Source organism: Notamacropus eugenii, chromosome X (genome assembly GCF_028372415.1).
Source record: "Notamacropus eugenii isolate mMacEug1 chromosome X, mMacEug1.pri_v2, whole genome shotgun sequence".
NCBI lineage: Eukaryota > Metazoa > Chordata > Mammalia > Diprotodontia > Macropodidae > Notamacropus > Notamacropus eugenii.
This window is the reverse complement of record NC_092879.1, coordinates 19,977,749-20,002,889: the sequence shown is the minus strand read 5'-3', so window position 1 is coordinate 20,002,889 and position 25,141 is coordinate 19,977,749. Positions and strand designations below refer to the sequence as shown.

At 37.6% G+C, this 25,141-nt stretch overlaps 1 pseudogene; it reads left to right on the top strand.

Moving 5' to 3' along the window:
- Window positions 1-21,402, top strand: part of LOC140515627 (E3 ubiquitin-protein ligase DTX3L pseudogene) — a 37,147-nt pseudogene extending 15,745 nt beyond the window's left edge.
- Window positions 21,403-25,141: the final 3,739 nt, after the last annotated feature.

Genomic DNA, 25,141 nt, shown 5'->3' with positions numbered 1-25,141 from the left:
GAGGTAGCCAAGAACTGGAGGTTAAGGGGATGCTCATCAACTGGGGAATGGCTGAACAAGTTGTGGTATATGAATATAATGGAATACTACTGTGCTATAAGAAATAAGAACAGGTGGACTTCAGACAAATCTGGAAAGACTTATATAAGCTCAAGCTGAGTGAAGTGAGCAGAAACAGGAAAATATTGTACACAGTAACAGCCATGGTGTGTGATGACTAACTTTGATAGACTTAGCTCCTCTCAGCAATGCAAAGACCTAAAACAATTCCAGAAGACTCATGATGGAAAATGCTATCCACATCCAGAGGAAGAAATATGGAGCTTCAAAGAAGATCAAAGTAGACTATTTTCTTTTTTTGTTTTGTTTTGTTTTTTTTCTTTCTCATGGTTTCTCCCATTCATTCTAATTCTTCTATAAAACATGACTAATGTGGAAACATATTTAATAAGAATGTTTGTATAGAGCCTATAGCAGATTACATGCTGTGTTGGGGAGGAGGAAAGGGAAGGAGGGGGAGAAAACTGAAAACTTATGGAAGCGAATGTTGAAAACTAAAAATAAATAAATTAACTTTTTAAAAATCCTCTTTGAGCTCTTCTAAGAAGGCTTTTGGAACTTGAGACCAATTTGTATTCCCCTTTGAAGTTTCATAAGTAGGCATTAAGACTTTGTTGTCCTCTTCTGAGTTTGTGTCTGGATCTTCCTGGTCACTGTAACAGTTTTCAGTGCTCAGACCTTTTTTTTTCTTCTGTTTTTTGCTCATTTTTAAAAGTTGAGCTCTACTCCTGGGGCCACGAGGACACTGTCCCAAGCTTCTTGTGTTGGGGGCCAGGGGCCTGTTCACTGCCTTTCTGCTCCAGGACCTGAGGAACTGAAAGCTTGCCCACTGTGCTGGGCCTGGCCTAGTCATGCCTGCTGTCTGATTTCTGGGGCTGGCAATTTCTCTTCTGCGCTGAGGCTGGAGACTTCACAGCTGGCCTGCTGAAGCAGGACCACAGGGTCTTGGGTGTTGATCTATGCTGTGACTAAGAGCCTCCTGATGGCTTGCCCAGACAACATCTGCACTAGATTCTCCCAAGTGAGACAGACCTTTCTTAAAGTCCAGTTCCTCTTGGGTTGGAAAATTGTTTCACTCTGTCTTTTTGTGAATTCTATTGCTTCAGAATTCTTTTAGAGGCTTACTTTAACTTTGTTTCTGAGGAAAACTCAGTTTGTTCAGGCAGCCTTCCTGGCTTCTCTCTGCCATCATGGCTCCTTACCCCACACACTCACCCCTAGGAATAATATTGCACTAGAAATTGCAACTTTGTGTATATATTTGGAAATAATTGGCAATGAAAAGCCAAGTATAATCCCTGTGGACAATCTTTTGAAGAGAATTCTGTTCTTTTCAAGGAATATCTTACCAAATAGGATGTGGAAGATAATCTATCATCCCCTTGAAGGAGTTTTTTAATTTGAGATTTACATCTGACCCCCTAAATCAGATGTAATCAGAGAGTGTCCACCCTTTTTGTTGTTATCCCAAGACTGAAGGATTGAGAAAAGTCCTATCTTTCTAGCCAGGGTATGTCATTATGTATCACCCTTGGTGTCCTTCAAAGCTTGGAGAATTGAAGGGGCCTATTGAAATATTAACTTGGCCTCCTAGCTGGAGGATAACTAAACTAAACGGATAGAAAATTTATTTCTATCCCACTGTTGTAATAAAAGGGATTATCCTTTCTATGTGTATATGTATGTGTATGAGTGAATGTAAAGGAAGGTGCTTTTTCCCCTTCTGGTCTGATCAACCTTATGGATGTGGTAATAGCAGCATGCTTATTTTTGTTCTCATCAGTGGTACTTAATGAGAATGCTTCTTGAATTCATTTAGGGAGAGAGAGAGACAGAGAGAAAGAGACAGAGATGTTCTCCAGGTTTTAGCCCTAATAGCCCTAATAGTTCCCTCTATTAACTTACAAACTGGGTCCTCAGACAAAATACCAAAGGTTTTGGCAGCCACACCTATGCTGGGCAAGTATGGCAACTCCATTGTAGAAAGCAAGGCTCATTGGGGAATTCTTCATCCTCCCAGGAGATTTCATTTTCTACAAAAAGCACTAACATAAGCTATGGATTTTTCCTTAGCCATTAAGTGACCCCCAGTTCTGGTGTTAAAAAACTGGCATCTAGTTTTTTGACTTTTTGAATAGTCAAAAAGGGATTCCTGCTAGGGACTCTTGAATCCTGATTAGATTCATAAACTTGAGCACCAGATCTGTGGTAAGGCTGTTCATTCAAGCTTCATGGTTCCTCAGGAGGGTTTCCTGAAATGATTAAAACCTGAGCCAGGGCATTTTTGAAGACCTTCTCCACAAATATTCCCCCCACTGCCATACTCCAGATTGCAAATAGAGCCCGTAAAAAAGTCTTTTGCACTTTTCCAACCAGAAGAAGTACTTTACCCAAGACGGAGAAGTAAAATCCAGAGGTCACTGTTGAAGCCTCAAACTAAGAGCTAGTGGGAAGACCTCATACATTATCTTTGTGTGTGAGTGTGTGTGTCTACAGATTTTTGTTGGTTATATTTATAGAGATTGCATTTATATGTTTATATTTATAATATATATTTTATTTATGTATTTCCTTGGTCATATTTAAAAGAATTATATATGTATGTATATACATATGCATATGTATATGTATATACACACATATATATTCATATATATGTATATGGAGAGAGAGAGAGAGAGAGAGAGAGAACAAAAATAATGTGCCAAAGGAAACTCCTTTGGGGAGAAGCACCTCAAAGTATGGTATAAGGGAGAACTCCCAACTGAGGCAGGAATAACTCACACAAAAAGAACCAATTAGGTTTTGTAATATCTGGTTTAAAACAGAGAAAAACATAGCTGGGGAATTGAATTATCATAAACTGAAAGATTTTAAAATATAAATACCAGATAAAAACCAAAACAGACTATTGGTAATTATGGAATGAATTGACTGATCCTGTAAATGAATTTAAATCATCTCATAATATTTTTCCCATTTTAAGAAGCTGTTAGTTATAATTTAAAGGGCAATATAGGTTTTCTTTTTTCTTTTATATTTTATTTTTCTCAATTGCATGTAAAAATGGTTTTAGCCTTTGCAGTTTTACAATTTTGAATTCCAAATTTTTTCCTACCTTCCTTCACCTGCCACATCATTGAGTGGGCAAGTAATTTGATAAAGGCTATATATATGCAGTCATGTAAAACATATTTCCACATTATTCATGTTATGAAAGAAAAACACCAAAAAATAAAGATAGTTGTAGAAACAATATGCTTCAATCTGAATTAAGATACTATCTCTGAAGATAGTATTTTTCATCATAGATTTTTCAGAATTGTCTTAGATTCTACATACATGTGCCTTTTCTCGTAATAAATCCAGTTGCAAAGTATGTTTCATGGACTTGTGATATTGTTTTTTGTTAATAGTAAATGGTGCAGTGCTGAGATATGACGAGAGAAAGTGACTCAGACTGACTAGAGTCTGGGTACCAATATTGGGCCCCTTTGTGTCCTACCTATATCAGATCTCTGGTTTGGGGAGTTTCACTTCTCTACTCATATCTTAGACTCTTGTCTGTTTTGGTTGAGTTCCCTATTACAAGACAAATCGGGTTGTCTGTGGTTAAGCGGTGAAAGGTAAGGCCTTTTGTTTTTTGAAGGGTATTCCAACTGAAGCAGATTTAAACATCTAGTCTTAATAATTTCACTGGCTGGTGATATGGTAATTTTAACTAGGATAGGATTAGGCTACTGCACTCTACATTTTGGCTGTTGCGAGCTGGAAGACTTGGCTGAAGAGAGTTATGTCTCTGTTTCCAGCTATTGCTAGCCTGAGGAGTGGCTGAGGAGGCCTGATCAAGGCGCAGTCAAAGAGGGCTCTGGTGAGCCCTGGTAATTTTTGATTAACTGAAAAATAATAAATAAAATATATGGGTATGAATTAAGAATATAAAATGTTTGACTTTTTGTTGTTGTTTTTGCCTTTGTGAGTATGTTCCCATGGATAACAAAGTGTCCAAAGATGGCTTTATCCCTTCACCCAAAGGGACTGCCGTGGGTCAAATGATACAGTTGTATGGCCCTGAAAACCTGCAGGTAGATGACAAAAAGGTTTAAATACCTAGAATTAGAGAGAAATGCACATTCTAAACTTAATTCCTAGGTTTATAGCCTAGGCAAATGTGAGAACTTTTGGTACTGTTAAACAAGACCTCAAAATGGCCTCTGTATCTTGGGTTAAGAACAGAGAAAATTATTCTTTCTTTCCACCTCCCTCCTTTTCTGACTGCACTCATCAGGGGGATGGGAGAGAGACAGAGGAGGAAAAACTCAGCAAAGCAAAAATTATTTGAGATATGATTGATAAAGGAAGTGTCAGGTCAGAATAAGCAAGAAGTAAGACAGGTACAATTTTTAAAATTTCTTAGACTGTATATATTTTCATGTGATAAATAGCATGGCCCTCTGGAGATACATAGCAAGGTAGGCAAGAAGTAACATTTTGTACCTGTCTGTTTGTCATTCCTGTGTCTGTGTTTAGGTGCCTCTCAAAATCTGTAATTGTGTTCACAGAACTTAAGAGGAAGAATTTTGCCAGTAAAGTTCTCTGAGTCCTGTTAGCTAATCTAGGTTTTTAACAAGATTCTGTTCTCTTCCTTCACATTTATGAACTGTAGTCAAGTTCTTTCCACCACCCTCTATAGCTATACAACTAGGAAAGTAAGGATTTAAGTCATCGGGTAGGAAACATTCAGCAGAATGAATATAGTTTCGAATATGGTTGAAATGTAGGATTTGAGTAAAGGAAAGTTGTGTAGTCTGAATTATTGCTTTGGAAGATTTGAAAAGAGAAAAAAAGAAAAAGAAAAGCTGGAGGGAAAATATGGAAGATAACATTTGGGGACACATCCTGTCCCTAGACAGTTGCTTTAAGTGCTCTTGTGTCAGCTTCAAAAATTTTAAGCATGTTAACACGGTTTGAGTATGTTGACAGAAAAAGGTTCAAAAAGTTTTGGCTTCAAGTGGGAAGGCTGTGTGAAACTTCAGGTGCTTATCTTATTAGGAACTGTAGCAATAAATAGCTGCTGTTTGATTTGGGAGTATATAGAGAAACAGTTATGGAGAGCTAGGAGTAAATTTATAAGCAGTGTGTTCTTTTGGAGATTATAGTACCCAGATTTGAACTAACTTAAAATGTGCTCTTAAGTGTGATCTTTGGGGTAGATGAAAACCTAGTATTACACTCCCACTTTTATAGTCTTTGGCAATGGATTGGGTAGAAATAGTGGACCCCATAATATGAAATGGTTGGAATAACTGGCCCTTGTGTGAAATATAATAATACTTATGTAATATATATGTATTATATAGTACATATAGTATATACTATATATGCTAGTATATATAGTATATACTATATAATAATTAAAATTATGAATTGAGATTCGTTACCATTTGGAAAATAGATCCAGGAATAATTGAATTTATTCTCATCTTATTTTAAGTGAAACGTATCTCTTCTAGTATGTTTATGATGCATTAGAATTTATTATACTATTTGACATTAAGGCAAATGCATGGATATGAAATTTTGTTAACTGACTTGAAGAAAGTTGCCACAAGTGTGTTTACCTCAGTTTACTACTCTTTAAATGGATAATGATAGCACCCACCTCCCTGGATTGTTGTGAGGATCACATGATTGTAAAGTACTTAACACAATGCCTGGCATAGGGCAAGTGATATATGAATGCTGTTTAATTAGCTGAAATTGCTTCACACATGATGACTTCTATACAGGTTTTATATGTGATCAGTGTATAGTGCCAATAGTGATAAAATAATTTTCTGTGGAAGGTAATTTGCAAATGCCTGCAACTGAATTGAGGTCACCTGATTGTTAATGGGCTTGTTCCAAGTCTCAAATACATATTATTGTTTATAGGATTGTTATGTTTCTAAATTTTCTTATATTGTAAGATTGGTAAACTGTTGTATCAATTGTATTGTTAGAGGAACAATTTTCATGACTGGGATGACATTAGAGTATGAACTGAACAACTAAAAGAAGGTAGAAAAAATGTTTGAAAAATGTTGTGTTTTAACAGCCCTTCTTACCCCTGTTATATAATGTTTTGTAACTGCAAGTTAGGAAACAGGAAATTTCCATCTTTGCCTATAGTTAAGAGAGAGATACAGCTAAAACTATTTAACTGTCACTTCTGAAAGTTGTAAGATTGTTATTTGGGATTATTGTCATAATGTTAAAACCTATCAAGTATTTACATAGCTATTTTAAAAGAGAAAATTGGTAATTGATTACTGTGTGAGAAATGGTATAAAGAAAAGACCTTGTAGATTCCCCTTATTGTGTAAACTTGCGATGTTCCTGGAAATCATTTGTGTGGGCAAGGTCATCAGCCCTGGGAAAAGAGGTTGTTATGGGCTATGGAGTTATGAAACGATGAAATTTGTTAGCTGAGAATTTACTATATATATATAATATTGTATATAATATATTGTATATAATATAGAAGTGATTTCTCATGATTGATCCTTAGAGTAGCATGTGTGTAAGCTCAAGAAGAGGAAAAGAGAAAGGAATACAAGGGAAGAATGTTAAGTGAAATCTCTCATGTATGTATGAGCCCTGGGAAACGTTTTTTGCTTATTGCCACTTCATGAGAGTAAAAATAACTCTATCTAGTCCAAATCTGTGATCAGTGAGACTTGTCATTTGAGAAAAAAGCTCTTGAGTCTGTAACTGATATTGTGAGTTTTGAATTAAGGTAAGACTATCTAAAGGGTCATTAAGTCAGTAATCCAGCATTTGAGAGAAATGCTACAAGCTATGCAGAGGGAATGTGATCCCAAACATTTATAAGTGGAGATCTGTATCTGGGAAAAATCCCGAAGGACAAACTTGGCATAGCCTGAGGTAGGACTCTTGTGGCTCAGTTGGTCCATTGTGTTACTTGCTTTTGAACAGGAATGTTTCCCACCTGTCTGTCTATTCCTGAATCTGGCTATTAGGTGGAATGGTTACTGCATGATTGGTAATCAACTCTGACTCTTACCTAATGTCAAACAGAGCTAAGGATGTTTTATTTTGTCATATAAGTGTAGAATCATTAAGGACCACTTGAAACAGTTAGCATCATGTCCCTGTTTGTTTGTTTTTTTTCCCTTTTATAGCAAATTTCTATAATCAGAGCAAGTGGTCACTGGAAGGTATGAGCACAATGCAAGTACGTAAGATTTTACTGATTTCAGTCTAAATGTGTATTCATTCCATGTCCCAAAGAACCAAGTTACTTAGTACTTGGGCTTGTCATATGCCTGCTAATATTTATATTGTCAAGTGTAAGACTGAGTCTGTGGAATAGCTTCTTCTTTCTGATTGTTATAGTAATAATTACACAAAGGTAAAAGAAGCTTGTGAAACAAAGATACAAACATAATGTTAAGTCATTATCCCATAAACTAAGGCTGGAATACATATTTGCTACTAAAATAAAATGCATGTTTATAAGATCGGAGCTATTCAGGTTAGAATTATATCCCTTTCTATGTCCTGAACACCTCAGAATTTGGTCTACTCATCTGTCCATTACAGGATATATAATTCAGTATAAAATAAAGTCCTTAAATGTTTCCAAATGTTGTAAGAATAATTGGGTACTAATGCAACAGTTTATGGGACCATGCTATTATTCTATTAATAATTAAATTGAAATCTTCAGTTTGGCTTGAAAAATGAATTTTATTATGATCAGTTCTCTCAAGGGAGAGAAACTTATGAAATGATTTGTACTACATCTATGGAAAAGTCATTTTTATTTAAGATTCTTATTAAATGTGGAAATAACACTTATTGTTTCCTGTGGTACAAGCATGTTTTATTATCAACAACTTCTTGGATATGTACTATTTTGAAATTGATTACTTAAATGTATCTTTACATCCAATCCCAAGTCTTCTGGTACAATTGAAATTAACTTGGTAACTTTTATGTAAATTAATTTGTGTATCAAAAGTCATATTCTTATAAAAACTGCTCTGTAATATATGTTTTTACTTGAATATTAAATCTTTATCTGTCTCTGTTTCTCCTATGGGGAGGATGTGGAGGAGTAGAAGGGAACTGAATAACTGAATTGAATTGATTTGGGATTAAATTAAGTGGTATTTAAATTTAGAGTTCTACAATATGTAACAATTAAAATACAAATTGAAAAGTAAAAAAAAAGTGAGTATAAATGTTGAGAAAACATGATCAAATGAATATACATATATATGCATATATATATATATAAAATTTGGAAGGTTTTAAGAGTTCTGCTTCTGTGGTATTTAAAATATTTAATGTCAAATGTTTTACTTTTGTCAATTTAACAGTAACCCTTAATTTTATTGTTAACAATGTTTATGTCAGGTACAGAGTTTAGCTAAATATAGAAATAGCATGGAATATTTATAACCTAAATTTTAAGTATTTAACTTCCTCTTTTGTTTATCTGGGCAATTTGTATTTTTTAGAATATTCACCCATCTCACTTAGATTGTCATATTTATGGACGTAGAGTTGGGCAAAGCAATTTATAATTATTTTATAATTATTGTTTTAATTTCCTTCTCATTGAAGGTGAGTTCAACCTTTACATGTTTGTCATTGATAATTTGGTTTTCTTCTTTCTTTTTTTAATCAAATTGACCAAAGGTTTGTCAATTTTATTGGTTTTTGCATAAAACCAACTCTTAAGTTTATGTATTAGTTCAATAGTTTTCTTAATTTCACTTTTGTTAATCTCTTCTTTGGTTTTCAGTATTTCTATTTTGACATTTACTTGGGGATTTTCAGTTTGTTCTTTTTCTAGCTTTTTCAACTGCATGTCCAATTCATTGATCTCCTCTTTCTCTATTTTATTCCTGTAGGTGTTCAATGATATAAAACTTCCCCTAAAAACTGCTTTTGCAACATCCCATAAATTTTGGTAGATTATTTCATTTTTGTCATTCTCTTGAATGAAGCTATTGATTGTTTCTATGATTTGTTGTTTAACCCACTCATTCTTTAGGATTACATTTTATAGTTTTCAATTAATTTTTTATCTTTCCATGGCTTTTCATTACACATAATTTTTTTGCATTATGATCTGAGAAGGATGCATCGACTATCTCTGCCTTTCTGCCCTGGATTGTGAGGTTTTTATGCCCTAATATACGGTCAATTTTTGTATAAGTGCCATGTACCTCTGAGAAAAAGGTATATGCCTTTCTATCCCTATTCAATTTTCTCCAGAGATCTATCATATCTACCTTATCCAGAGTTCTATTCACCTTCTTAATTTCTTTCTTGTTTATTTTGAGGTTAGATTTATCAAGTTCAGGGAAGGAGAGGTTGAGGACAGTTTTGCTGTCCATTTCTTTCTGTAACTCCCTTAACTTTTCCTCTAAGAATTTGGATGCTATATCACTCAGTGCATATATGTTTAGTAACGATATTACTACATTGTCTTTGGTGCTTTTTAGCAGGGTATAGTTTCCTTTCTTATCTCTTTTGATTAGATCTATTTCTGCTTTTGCTTTTTCTGAGATTAGGATTACTACCCCTGCTTTTTTTACATCAGTTGAAACATAATATATTCTGCTCCATCCTTTTACCTTTACCCTGTGTGTATTATCCTGTTTCAAATGTGTTTCTTGTAAATAACTTGCTGTTGGATTGTGGTTTTTAATCCATTCTGCTATCTGCCTCCCTTTTATGGGAGAGTTCATCCTATTCACATTCACAGTTATGATTACTATCTGTGTCTTTGCCTCCATCATATTTTTCCCCATTTATGCTTTTAGTTCTCCCTTCTCCCTTTCCCTCCACAATAGTTTTAATTTTTGACCACCACCTCACTCAGTCTTCCCTCTCTTTTATCAGCCCACCTCCCTTTTATTCCCCTTTTCCCTTATTACTTCTTCTCTCCCTTTTAACCTCCCCTCCCTTTTCTTTCCCCTTTTTCCTTCTACTACCTATAGGGCAATTTAGATTTCTATACTTAACTGAGTTTATTGTTCCCTCCTTGAACCAAACCAGATGAGAGTAAGTCTCAAACAGTGCTCATCTCCCTCCCCTCTTTCCTTCTACTGTAATAAGGTTTTGTGCCTCTTCCTGTGGTGTAATTTACCTTTTTCTGCTTCATCCTTTTCACATCTCCCATTACAATCTATTCACACTCTTAAATCACATTTTTATCATCACATCATTTAATTTATACCCACTCCCTCTATCTATCTATCTATCTATCTATCTATCTATCTATCTATCTATCTATCTATCTATCTCCCTTTTAAATATCATAATAAATATACAATTCTCAATATTAACAAGTATCACCTTCCCTTATAGGGATGTAAACAGTTGGACCATGTTGAATATCAAGTTTTTTTTTTCTCTGTTTACCTTTTTTGTCTCTCTTTGGACTTATGTTTGAAGACTGAATTTTCTATTGAGCTCTGGCCTTTTCATCAGGAAGGTCTGGAAGTCCCCTATTTCATTGAATGTCCATCTTCTTGCCTGAAATATGCTCAGTTTTGCTGGTTAATTGATCCTTGGTTGTAGTCCCAGCTCCTTTGCCTTACAGAATATCATATTCCAATCCCTCCAGTCTTTTAACGTAGAAGCAGCAGAGCCATGTGTGATCTTGAGTGTAGTTCCTCGATATTGGAATTGTTTCTTTCTCACTGCTTGCAGTATATTCTCCTTAACTTCATAGTTCTGGAATTTAGCAACAATATTCCTTGGCATTTTCAGTTTGTGATCTCTTTCAGGAGGTGATTGGTGGATTCTTGTGATGAGTATTTTGCCCTCTGGATCTAGGACCCCAGGGCAATTTTCCTTGATTCCTTGAAAGATATTGTCCAGGCTCTTTTTTATATCCTGGCTTTCCAGCAGACCAATAATTGTTATATTTTCTCTCTTGGATCTATTTTCCAGGTCAGTTGTTTTACCAATGAGATATTTTACATTTCCTTCTTTTTTTCATTCTGTTGGACTGGTTCTTGATGTCTCATAAAGTCATTAGCTTCTACTTGCCCAATTCTAATTTTTAATTGATTGTTTCCTTCAGTTAACTTTTGCATCTCCTTTTCCATTTTCCCAGTTGTTCCTTTAAAGGAGTTATTTGCTTAAGTTAGATTTTGTACTTCCTTTCCTTTTGTCCAATTGTCCTTTTGTTTTTTGATGACTTCCAAACTGGTTTATTTCAGATCAGATATAATTTACACATAAAAAGTACATATCATTGGACAAAGGAGGTTTTAAATTGGGCACTTGTCTCAATATAAATGAATCTCCTGGAAAAGGGGTTGTGGAGTTTAACTTAGGATGATAAGATATAGAGATGGAAAGCACCTTAGAGATAAGGTAGTTCAGACCTCTCATTTATAGAAGATAAAGCTGACTCACACAAGGTCACATAGTTAAGAAATCATGGAGCTTGAACTCAAACCTGAGTTCTCTCACTTCACTTTCTATCACATGGAGCTTTACCATGTTACTTTTGTCACTGAGTTTCAGGGTGGTAGCAGTTAGAGCTATGAGGGTACAATGTTAATGTAAGGCTAAGGATGGGTGGGGGGGAAGAGTTAAAGATCTTCTCTGACCATTAATAGGCCTCAATACTTTTTGTTAATTTCTACTGAGGCACTGGGTCAGAGGGTCCTGTTCTCCACCTCGGAAAAGTGAAAAAACACTCTGAGGTGAGGTTTTACTTTGGGGCTTACTCATTGGAAGTGTTTCATTGGCTAGATGATACTCTGGGCAGCCATTAAGGAACACCCCACTACCCCCTGGCTTTTAAAACTCAGATGTTGGTGCTTCTTTCTTTGGTAACTATGTACGTACGTAATGGTCAGACAGTTGGATCTGTCTGTTGATCTGTGATGTAGGTATTGGTTATGGTCAGACAGTTGGAAACCCTGTCTGTTGGTCTTTATTTCTCTGTTTGTATTTTCTTTTTTTTAAAATTTTTTATTGCATTTATTTATTTTTATAGTTCAACATTCATTTCCACAAAATTTTGAGTTCCAATTTTTCTCCCCATCTCTCCCCTCTTCCCACCCCCTAAAACCTTGCATTCTGATTACCCCCTTCCCTCAATGTACTCTCCTTTCTATCACACTCCACCCTTCCCTTATCCACATATTTTCTCTTTTCTTGTTGGGCAAGATAAATTTCTCTACCCCATTATCTGTATTTCTTATTTCCCAGTTATATGCAATTATAATTTTCAACATTTGTTTCTAATACTTCGAATTCCAACTTCTCTCCCTACCTCCCTACCCATCCCCACTGAGAAGGCAAGCAATTCAATATAGGCTATATGTGTGTCATTTTGCAAAAGACTTCCAAAATAATAATGTTGTGTAATACTAACCAAATTGCCCTCTATCCTAGCCTGTGCCCCCCATTTTTTTAATTCTCTCATTTGATGTTGTCCCTTCTCAAAAGTGTTTACTTCTAGTTACTCTCTTCTCCCATTTGCCCCCTCATCCCACTTGTCCCCTCCTCCCCTTCCTTCCTGTAGTGTAAGATAGATTTTCATATCAAATTTAGTGAGTATGTTATTCCCTCCTTAAGCCATATGTGAAGAGAATAAGCTTCACTTTTCCCCTTTCACCTTCTCCCTTTTCTCCTCCATTGGCAAAAGATTTTTCTTATCTCTTTTATGAGTTAGAGCCTGCCTCATTCCATTTCTCCCTTTCTCCTCCCAGTATTTTCCTCCCTCACACCTTAATTTTTATTTTATTTTTTATGGATATCATCTCTTCTGATCCAACTCAACCTGTACTCTCTGTGTATGTGTGTGTGTGTGTGTGTGTGTGTGTGTGTGTGTGTGTGTGTAATCCCTCCAACTACCCAAATACTGAGAAAAGTCTCAAGAGTTACAGATATTATCTTTCCATGTAGGAATGTAAACAGTTTAGCTTTAGAAAGTCTTTTATGATTTCTCTGTTTTCTCCTTGACCTGGGAACTCTGGAATTTGGCCACAATATTCCTAGGAGTTTCTCTTTTTGGGTATCTTTCAGGAGGTGATCTGTGGATTCATTTGGATATGTATGTTGCCCTCTGGTTCTAGAATATCAGGGCAGTTTTCCTTGATAATTTCATGGAAGATAATGTCTAAACTCTTTTTTTGATCATGGCTTTGATTTAGTCTCATAATTTTTAAATTGTCTCTCCTGGATCTATTTTCCAGGTCAGTTGTTTTTCCAATGAGATGTTTTATATTATCTTCCATTTTTTCATTCTTTTGGTTTTGTTTTGTAATTCCTTGGTTTATCTCATAATCATTAGCTTCCCTGAACTCAGTTCTGTCTTTTAACGAACTATTTTGTTCAGTGAGCTTTTGAACCTCCTTTTCCATTTGGATAATTCTGCTTTTTAAAGCCTCCTTCTCCTCATTGACTTTTTGGACCTCTTTTTCCAGTTAAGTTAGCCTCTTTTTAAAGGTGTTATTTTCCTCAGCATTTTTTTGGTTCTCCTTTAGCAGGCTGCTGACAAGTTTTCAAGCTCTTCTACGGCCTGAGCCCATTTCATATTCCTTTTGGAGGTACTGGAGGCAGAGGCCTTGACTTCCTCTGACAGTATGCCTTGTTCTTCCTCATCCAAAAAGATGGAAGGAGACCCCTCTTCACCAAGAAACTAACCTTCGATGATCTTATTTTTTTCCCCTTTTTAGGACATTTTCCCAGCCAGTTACTTGACTTCTGAATTTTTTGTCAAGAGGAGGGTCCTACTGCTCCTCTTCTCCCAAGTACCATGCTCAAGGCTGATATCAGATCAGCTGCTCAATTCCCCCAGGGTCTTTGGTTGGAGGCAGAGTCGCCACTGAGGACTGAGGTTCAGATCAGCTGTTCAATTCTGCCAGAGGCTTTAAGCTGAGCTGCCTGGCCAATGGACCCAGGCTGCTCCTGTGTAGCCACCCACCTCCCACTGCTGCCACTGCCTGGAGCCAGTGCTGGGGGAACCTCGTTCCCCTCTCTCCCAGTTGTGAAAACCCTCCCACACTGACCTTTGGAGATTTCTTTGTTGTTTGTGGGTTGAGGGATCTGGGACCCTCCCTGCTGGGAATTCTGCCCCAGAGGTCTCCAATTTTCCTTTTTAAGGAGCTATTCTCCTTAGTGAATTATTTTTTCATATTTTTAAAATCTTTGGCAATTTTTTCTTCTGCCTCTCTAATTTGGCTTTTAATATCCTTCTTGAGCTCTTCCAAGAATGCTCTTTGGACTTGAGAGCAGTTCATATTCCCTTCTGAGGTTTCAGGTGGGGGTACAGTCTCTATGTTGACCTCTTCTGTATTCATGTTTTTATCTTTGTGTCTGTAGTAAGATTCTATAATCTTTTCCTTATGGTTTGCTTCTTGTTCATGATGATTGCCTTTTTCCTGGATTTTAAAGTGGATCTCTGCTTCTGGGGCATAGGGCACTCTGTCCCATGGTTCTTATGTTTGGAACTTGAAGCTTTGTGTGTTGCGGACTCTAGTTCTTTCAGCTAGAAGCTAGAATGTTGCAGCTTACCTGGTGCTGACCTGGATCGTGTGCCAAAGCAAAAACCAAGTTAAGTTTTTCTGAGTTTCCCTGGAGTTACCCTGGAGCTCACTGCATGACATATGGGGCAGAGGTGGTCTGACCATAGGAGGTCTCCTCTCCTGAGCTAGAGCTCTGTAGCTAGAGCTAGAGCCAACAGGCAGGCTCAGCAGTTGGTGAACCCCTGTCTGTGCTATTGTCTTCCCAATTCCTCAGATAAGGCATGCCTGGATTCTTGGTGTTGGCACTTATGGCTCCATCCCCCTGGGGCTCACAGTCTCCTCCTGGTTTGCTGAGGTGGGGCTGTCTGAGACAGCTCTGATCCTGCACTGGTCCCCTTCAGCCACAGCAAGAGGGTCTCTCCTTAACAATTTTCCTGGCCTCTCAAGTTAAGAGATTGTTTTCCCTTCTGGCTGATCCCACTATTCCAGGATTTTTCCTGGGAAAATATTCTCTGGGTTTTTCAAGGTCAACAAGGGGAGGGGAAAGCACTTAACATCACTCCACTATCTTGGCTCTTGGTATAACACAAATTTTCTGAAGTTTCAGGTGAATCATGGGCTTCTAATTTGATGTTCCCCTTGTATCTCTGTTATTGATTGTATGAGAATCATGAGGGTTCAGCTGTTTTCTACCACATGGAATAGTTATTAGAGAAGCAAACTTTGTGACTAGTAGGAATATCTATTATTGAGATGTTTTGTCAAAACTTTTAGCAACAACGTCTAAGGAGTCTTTAAAATTAACTTGGAACCAGGAAGTAAGTCCACTAACGTGGTTGCCCTGAGGACTTGATATTTTCCAGACTACCTGAAGAAGATATGTACCAAGGATAGGATGACTCTGCGGGATGTCTGAGATCCAAGATGAAATACGTTGATTGAATGGATATTTGAAATGGTTACTAAATTGCCAAATGACTTAATTGTTTGTTACTTTTTTAAAATATTGATATCCATTATTGTAACTGTTTGGCTTTTATTTTCTTTATCTGTAAACTGTTTTCTTGATGTTGTACGATTTTCCCCTCTGGATTAATCCTTGCTTTTGCACATTGTTACCATGACTTGTACTGTGCTTTTTTAATGGTTCTAATCTCACTTTCTAATTGGAACTATCTTGTATTGGCACAAGACATAAAATTACCCAAGGTTTCTTGTTAGCTTTCTGTCTTTTACCATTTTCCTTGTGAAGTGTTTTTTTCTCCTGCTTTCAGAGACCCTTTCTGGGTATTATCCATGGGAATGTTTTACTAAGTGCACTCTCTGTGGTCTTGGGCATATCCAGGGTCACCTTTGACCTATGGGGGCAGGAGGGGAATGTTAAGGGGTCTCCTGAACTTGTCTTTTTGAGTTGCCATATTTTGCAGAATTACTGTACCTTGAGTATTTAAGAGACCCCGAATGTATCAAGAATGAAACTCACTGTTAACGGACACAATTTATTCCTTGCACCCCAAGCTGGACTCCAATCTGTGTCCTTGGAAGTCAAGACAGACATCAATCAGTCTGCTTCAGACTGGGAAACTGGTTCTGCAGGAGGGACCATTATAAATAAGCAGACCACCATATCTTCATACTCTAGCAGTTTCCAAGAGAAAAGAATGCTGCTTTTGACATTTTACTTATTAATGATTTCTATTTTTCTTCATTTTGGGAGAGGAATAGTCCTTTTCTCTTCCCTTATTACTTCCTCTTTTCCCTGTGACTTAAATATGAAGGGTTTCCCTGTACTTCTAGGCTCCTTAGTATAGGGACTTTCCATATGCATGGGCCTTTCTCTTTAATAACCCCAGTTGTAAGGTATCTCTCATGAACTTGTGATGTTGTTTTTGGTTCATATTGTACACAATATACTGATTATTTTTCTAGTATTATTATTTCACTTTATTTATTTGCTGTTTTATTGATTTGATTTTCTCCCCTCTTTTCAATAAGATTAGGTAAATGCTTATCAGTTCATTATTTTCTTTTTCGACAAAAAAACAAGCCTTTGGTTTTCGATGTCATTTCTTTGGAGTATTTCTGTATTCGTTTTATCTGTTTCTCCTCTTTTTAAAATAACTTTGTGCTTATATTAAGCTTCTTTATTTGTTGACTTTCTAATTTTTTCAATTAATATTCAGTTCATTATTCCTCTTATTTTCTATACTGTTAGTATACATTTGTAAGGATGCATTTATCCCCTCCTTAAGACTGCTTTACCTGCATCTTAGCATTTTTGAAAATTGTTTCATCATCATCTTCATCATCATCATTCTTTCAAATAATTACTTGTATTTTTAAAAAATTATTCTTTAAATTTTCCATTGTGTGGGGTTTCATTTTAACGTTACCATTTGGTTCTCTGTCTTATGTTTGTGCTGTCTGAACCAATTATTATTTTTATTAAGTTGTAGTCTGGGCAGACACTTGGAGATAGAGAGCTGACAACACTCTTTCATCTCCTCTCTCTGTTCCCCAGTTTTTCTCTCCAGAACATAGTGAAAAACCATCACAGCCATGGATCTTCAGCTCCCAAGTCCCTACCCTGCTCTGATGGCAACTGGCAGCACTGTATACAGTCCACTGTATCGGGTCCTGGTCCGGGTATCTGAGAACTACCCTAGAATGGAGAGGAAGTTGCAAAAGTATTTCCAGAACCCATGGAGGTCTGGGGGAGGCAAGTGCAAGGTCAAAGTTGGTCCCCGAGAAGGCACTTTCTGGGTAGAATTTTATAAAAGACAAGCCCAGGAAGGTGTGATAGCAAGGAGAGATCACTCTGTGGCAGTTAGTGATACATTACATGTGAATGTCTACATAGAAACAAATGAAGACCTAGGAGAGAACAATACTTTGGAGGTAAGCCAGCATTCCTCTCAGACTCAGTCACTCCCAAAGGAATCTCCAGATGAGAATAACCCAGATGAAGGTGGTGCTGCTAGCTCCTCTGATTCCTCCACTCGAAAGATATTTCACCACGTGGAGGCCCACCTGAACTTCAAGCTTTCCAAAGAGCAGAGGAAGAAAATTATTAACCTCTGCCCAAGTCTCAAAGTAGAGGGAGACCATGATGGACCTGAGAAAGTAATTGGCGAATATGAAGATATTGAAAAAGTTCATCGATTTTTAAGTGACAACATCCTGGAAAATGACAAGAAACAGGACTTTTCCCACTCAGCCTCAGCAAAAGAAATTGAGCACATTATGCCAAATGACTGTGACAATCCTGTTCTTCACTCAAACCTCAAACACATGCCAGATGAAGAGTCGGACCTTATCTCAGTTCCTTCACATTTGTATGAATATTTCAAATATTTCTTTGCTGATACTCTGGACAGAATAGAAAGTGAGCATCAAGTACGTATCATAAGTAATTTGGTATATCCTACAGGCAATGTGTGTCTAGATTTCGAGGCAAGTAAGATAGAGGACAGAAAAGCAGCTCAAGAAGCTTTTACTAGAGCATTTCAGAGGGAAATCCAGAATGTGACTCGTCATGATGTTCATTTCACAGATAATAAGCTGGCACTTGATGTCCAAAAAACACTGGCTCACATGTTTCAAAATCTCCATATTAAAGCTGAAGGAAAAGTCTTAATCCTCTGGGGAAACCCACAGGATATCTTGGGAGCTCAACATTTCATTGAAGCAAACTTCTCATGCAAACAACCTCTGGATATGATGGCTTCCCAAAACATGAGGAAAAATGAAATTGAGGTTGATACAGCTCACTTCCGTCTGCTGTACCAAGAAATCAGAGAAATAGAGAAAAAATATGACACTTCAGTGGAATTGGTGAATATACCCCAAACTCAGAAAACCCTTATTTCATTTAAACCGAAAGACAATGGCTTAGACCTCTCTGCACAGGCTTATGAAGATTTCATTGATGTCTCTCAGATGCTCTTACCTCAGATTGTCAAAGAGGTAGTTCTCCTGAAACCATTAAACCAAGATAGAAATTGTTGGCCAGAAAAGACATTCTTTGAAGATTTTGAAAGAAAGCACCCCAATGTAAACTTGGAATGGAATGTCCAAGAACTGACACTGACTGGTTTGCCCAAGTACATTGAAGAAGCAAGGAAGTATGTTAGGAGATATTTTAGTATTGAAAGTCCTGCCCAGCAGAGACAAGGACCACCTCTCCCCTTCAGATGGAATTGGAATAGAGACCACAAATCCCCCTTTGACAACATGAGTTATGATTTCAAGAAGGCTTTACCTGTATTCAAGGGATTATGTAACTATAGGGACTTAGGAAAAGAGGAGGAGAAAGAGGAAAAGGAGGAAAAGGAGGAGTGTGTCATCTGTATGGAAACCATCCAACACAAAGAAGTCCTCCCAAAGTGCAAGCATGGGTTCTGTGCCCCTTGTATCAGAGAGGCCATGAAGCATAAGCCAGTGTGCCCTGTGTGCCAGACTTCCTATGGCATCTTGAGAGGGAATCAGCCAGATGGAACAATGACAACCTCTTACAGAACATCTTCACTTCCAGGTTATAATTCCTATGGCACTATTGTGATCCATTATGACATGCGGGGAGGCATACAGACCAAAGATCATCCCAACCCAGGGAAACGTTACGAAGGAACAAGACGGGTGGCATACTTGCCAAATAATGAAGAAGGACGGCAGGTTTTGCTTCTCCTCAGAAGAGCTTTTGACCAAAGGCTGATTTTCACAGTAGGACAGTCTCGGACATCAGGAGTCAAGGATGTGATCACTTGGAATGATATTCACCACAAAACTCTGCAATTCGGTGGGCCAGAAAACTTTGGCTATCCTGATCCTGGCTATCTGCAGCGTGTCAAGCAGGAACTGAAGGCAAAAGGAATTGAGTAAAAGAGCTGACTTCAAGGATTCCTTGAGAGCTGGGCTTGCAAAAGCTGTAGGTGTGCAAAGGAATCAAAACAGTAGGCACCATTTAGAGAAAAATAAAGGAACTTGAGAAGAAATCAGTTTGTTTAGGGGTGAGTGGGATGAACTGCTATGTGCTAAACTGTCTTAATTCATTGAAATTTTTAGTTTTTATTGGATAAACTGAGGTCCTGGTAGGAATGTATAAATTATTCTAGTGAGATCCCAAAGTTTTCCTGCCTGTTTCCATTTTCCTGTCACCAAAGATGCTGGAGTTAAGGAATCTTTCATTGTACCACTTGCAAAAGGTGATGACGAACCCTCAGATCCATTCACATTGTCATAAGCTGTTAGTGGCCTCAGAACTAACCAGAACTTGCTCCCTTCTAACTGGACTGGTAACCAAAAACATTAAAAACATTGGAAGGCATCTTGAAGAAAATTACAGTCTCTAAATACTTACATGGGTCCTTCATTTCAGAAAGAAACTATCTATCCTTGGGGTTCTGGCAAATTTAATATGAATTGAGTAATGAGGAAAGATATGTTTGTTTTCACTAAAGTCTGTTGAAGTGCAGTCACTTTCAGGAACAAGTAGAAAAGCCTGTTTGGCATTCAAAGACCTTCATAACCTTGCCCTCCCTTTGCTCCGTGACTGTGTACTCTGTGATTCGGTGATGCTGACCTCCTTGATGTTCCTTGCACAAGAAACTCTCTCTCTCTGGATTGTGCATTTTCCCCATACCTGGAATTCTTTTCCTCCACATTTCCACTGACCAACGTTTCTGACTTCTTTCATCTCCTACCTAAAATCTTACCTTCTACATGAAACTTCTCCCAAATCCCCTTATTATTGGTGACTTTACTCTGTGGGTTATCTCTAGTTTGTCTTGTATGTGACTTGTTTGTACATAGTTGTTTGCATATTGTCTTTACCAATAGACTATGAGCTACTTGAGAGCAGAGACTGTTTTTTGCCTTTTTTTGCATACCCGGCACTTAGCACAGTGCCTGGAATATAGAAAGCATTTAAAACTTGTTGACTAACTGTCTAACTGTGGATGGGCTCATTGACCTAGGAATCAGAGTTTCCACATTAACAATCAACTAGCATTGGTTTGTTTGCCGTGCTGGTTCTCTGCATTCTTAGCTCACGTTTTAGGGTGCACCTTGTGAGAATTGCTCTGTTTGTCTAGTCTTAGTGAGACCACATTCAGACCCAAATATTTTCTCACTTTTAACTTACAAAAAATTTTCTACTCAATTTGCCATTATTCTAGGTGCCCCCTCAATAGTGTAGTTCTAGGGCAAAAGATGAAATGCCCATTCATCTCTAAATGAGTCCACCTTTTATATTTGCTACAAAAACTAAGCAGAAATATTAAGTAGGAGCTTACATACTGGATCCTGTGGCATTGTTTGGAAAATGAAAGGGCACCTCTGATACAGAGAGGTTTCTTTCCCAGTTAGAAATAGCTTATTAGGGATAATGCAACACCCTATTGCCCAAGGACAAAAGGTTAAGTATTGTAGCTCAAATGATCTTTAGTTGATTCTTCTCTAAATAGTTAAATTATCTCATTCTGGCTCTATGCTTATGTTATGAGAGAAATGATTAAATGGCAGTGTCATCTAATAAGCATCTGCTAAGAAAGTCAAAACTGTGTCATGATCAGAAAAAGATATTATGGTCTGTAAAGAATTTATTAACTATTTCTGTGTTTTTACATTTGTTTGTATCATCTCTGTGCCCTAAATTTACATGGTCAATTTTTGTAAAAGTTTCATGTGCTACTGTGTAATGTGTATACTCTTTTCTAGTGACATTTAGAAGATACCAGAAGTCTTTCTGGTCTAGTATCCCAGCAATTTGTTCAGTTCTGTATTCTTCTTTCTGTTTATGTTTCTATTAAAGTCATTTCAAACTGAGAAAGATTGATGATTTAGTAAGTAAATAAATTCATCTATACTCTTATCTTTTTGTGAAGTACAAATCAGAATTTCTCTCATGTGAGCCAGGAGGATGCTTGAGTCTCAAGTGTGAAGAATACAGCAACCAAAATTATTGAGGATCCAAGTATAGGCTGAAGGCTTGAAAAGGCATAATGAATTAAGGTGAACCCTTTGGTGGAATACAAATTTTAAAGTTCCTTCAAATATCTAGAAAAGATAATAGGCAAACCACAGGGATGCTTAATTCGAATAAAACCGATATGCAGGTTAACTTTATCTAATTTTCCTTCTTTTCTTACCAGTAAAATCAGGTGCTACATAGGCACTGCCTCTTTTTGGTAAGTTCTTATTTCTCTAAGTCTTCAGTTAGTGACTGGAGTCCTTCAATTTGAATTTTAGACAAAAGGTATTGCTTAATGCATGGCCATGGCTTATCCTTAGAATAACTGATTGTAAAGATTTCAATTCCTTTTATCAGTCCAGAATCATTCCTAGACCAGGCCCATAATACAGATTGTTTCCTTCATTTCAGAGTGCTTTTCCAGCCTGGGGTGAAGCTGCCCCTTTCCCTCATCCCGTTCTTGAACCTGAAGCCACATAGTGCCTAAATCATACTTTTCCTGCTGAAGTTCCAAAATTACCCCCTCTGGGGTATAGAACATACAGAATATACATATCATAATTTACACAGACTCTCTCTTCCCACCAGATCTACAGGCAAAGCCAGTGATAGCAAAAAAAACCCATGATATTCAATTAAAGGTTCTATTCGTACAGTGGATTTGGAGAGAGTGAGAGAGCTTTTATCTGTCTTACCTCTTCTTCCATTTTCTTGCATTATTTTCTTTCTGACTATCCAAATTCTTCTTAAGTTTGTTAGAAACAACATTCCCACTTCAAAGATACCAGTAATCCCTTTGCTTTGAACACAGTGTTTCTCAAAATCCCACTGAGTATGGTAACTTACCCACTTCAAATGAAACTTACTGTAGCCACTGCACACCTGACTTTTCAGAAGTAGAAACATTCTTCACATGATAAAGACATTAATCTGTTAAGTTGGTGACCTGCCTGCAACATACATAGCTTCCCATATTTTTCCAATGGTTTTAGCCAGTGGAGATTTTTTTTAGAGCTTGCACTACCATTTTCTAATTTACAATATCTAGTCTCCAATTTCTTCAAATTCTTTACTTTCCAAGGCATTGGTTGGTGGAGTCCTGGAACAGAGACTTATTCAAAAGTCAAGGTCACTCACCTCCTAAAATATGGCCATGAATACTTACAGAGAGTTCACTTACACTCCTTCAGTGCCTGAGCATCTTGATTAGTCAGCTAAATGTTCAGGTTGCAGTAAACTTATGTGGAGACAACTCTTGAAAGAAAATAAAATGTTTAAAAAGAGGAAAACAATTATCATCCAGAGTATATACACATATAGGCAGTCTGCTATCAGTAAATAAATATTATGAACCTACTGTGTGCCAAGCACTGTGCTAAGCACTGGGGATACAATAAGAGGCAAAAGACAATCTTTGCCCTCTCTTTGCCCTCAAGGAGCTTACAATCTCATGGGGGAGACAACATAGAAAACAAAAATAAACTGTTTACAGAAGAAATAGTAACTTATTAAGACTGAAGGTACTAGAATTAAGATGGGCTGGAAAAGTCTTCCTATAATTATAGAAGGAATTTTAATTGAGACCAAAAGCCAGTCAGGAAAGTCACTAGGTAAAGTTGAAGATGTCCTGTCATGAGGGGTAGCCAGAGAAAATGCTAACAGATCTTTTATCCAATCTTTGGAACATGAAGGAGACCAGTGGAACTGGATCAAAGAGTACATGGTGGGGAGTAAAGTGTAAGAAGACTAGAAAATGTAGAAGGTGACCAGGGTATGAATGATTTTGAATGCCAAAGGGCAATTTTTGCATTTGCTTCTGAAGGCAATAAGGTGGGAGCTATGGGGGGAGTTGGGGCTTGGTGAGTGACATGATAAGACCTACTCTTTCAAAAAAATCACTATAGTGAATGAATGGAGGATGAATTGGAGTGGGGATAGATTTGAAAAAGGGACTCACCAGACTCACCATCAGGTTCCTGAAGTAGTCCAGGCATGGAGTAAAGAAGGCCTGCACCGGAGGGGTAGCAACATAAGAGAAGATAAGGAGGCATAATCAAGAGGCATTACAGATGTGAAGTTGACAATCCTTAGCAACAGATTGGATATGAGGAGTGAGAGAGTGAGGGGTCAAGCATGTCTCCTACTTCGGGAACCTGAGGAACTGGGAGGATGGATGGTGTTGTCTCCTATAGTAAATAGAGAAGGTAGGAGGGAGGGGCATGACTTTATAGGGGAAATAATGAGTTCTGTTTTGTACATATTAAATTTCAAGTATCTACAGGACATCCAGTTCAAGATGTTTGAAAGAAAATTGGAGATGCAAGACTGGAGGTCAACAGAGTTTTTGGCAGAAAGGTAGATTTTAGAATCATTAGCCTAGAGATGGTAATTGAATCCATGGGAGCTGATGAGATCATAGTATAGAGGAGGAAAAGAAGATGGTCCAGGATAAAAAACCCCAGGGACATCAATGATTAGAGGTTGAGGATCCAGGAAAGGATACTAAGAAGGAGTGGTTGGATGACAGGGGAATCGGGAGAAAATGATGTCTGAAAAGCCTAGAGAGAAGAGAGTATCAAAGAGGAGAGGGAGATCACTAACGTCAAAGACTGCATAGAAGTGAAAGAGAGTAAGAATTGAGAAAAGGCCATTGAATTTTGTAATTAAGAGATCATTAGTAGTTTTGGAAAGAGCAGTTTCAGTGGAATGATAAGTTTGGAAGCCAGAGTATAAGGGGTTAAGATGAGAGAGAGAGAGAGAGAGAGAGAGAGAGAGAGAGAGAGAGAGAGAGAGACAGACAGAGAGAGAGAGAGAGAGAGAGAGAGAGAGAGAGAGAGAGAGAGAGAGAGAGAGAGAGAGAGAGAGAGAAGAGAAAACAGTGGCAGTTATGGTAGAGAGCCTTTTCAATGGAATTAGCTACAAAATTCAGAAGAGATATAGACAATAGTTAGTGGAGATGAAAGGGTCTAGTGAGAGTTTTTTGAGGATTAGGGAGATATGGACCTATTTGTAGGCAGTAAACAGGGAGAGATTGAAAATAAGTGATAGAGTAGAGATGACAGGGTACTCTATTGGAGGACATGGGATGGAATAGCATTGGTAGAACAAGTAAAGGGATAGTTAATTATGGTAAGGTGTAAAGCCATGTAATCCTGTGAGAAGAGTGAAGGAAGAGATAGTGGCAGAAGAAATCTAAATGATCACAGATGAGGAAGAGAGATCTCAGCTGAGGGGGTGGTGGAAGGGAGTACTGTGAGAGGTTTGAAGAGAGATGAAAAGGTTGGGAAGACCTACCATGGAGGGTGGGATAGTGAGTTTATAGGAGCCACGATAGGATTGCCTAGCAGCAGAGAAGGCCCCATTGATGTTGTATAACTTCATGACTGATTCAGAACAGTTGTATGATTTTCTCCACCTTCATTCAGCAGCATATGTGGAGGAGGTAAGGCAATCCTTTGTGTGAGTATTCCAAGGCTGAGACTTGGGTAGGACATAATCAACAACAGAAGAGGGCTAAGAATTCAAGAATGGAAGACAGTATAGAGTTGAACTGGTTCAACAAGTGGTCAAGATTTGGGGAGGGGTGAAGAGAGTGGCT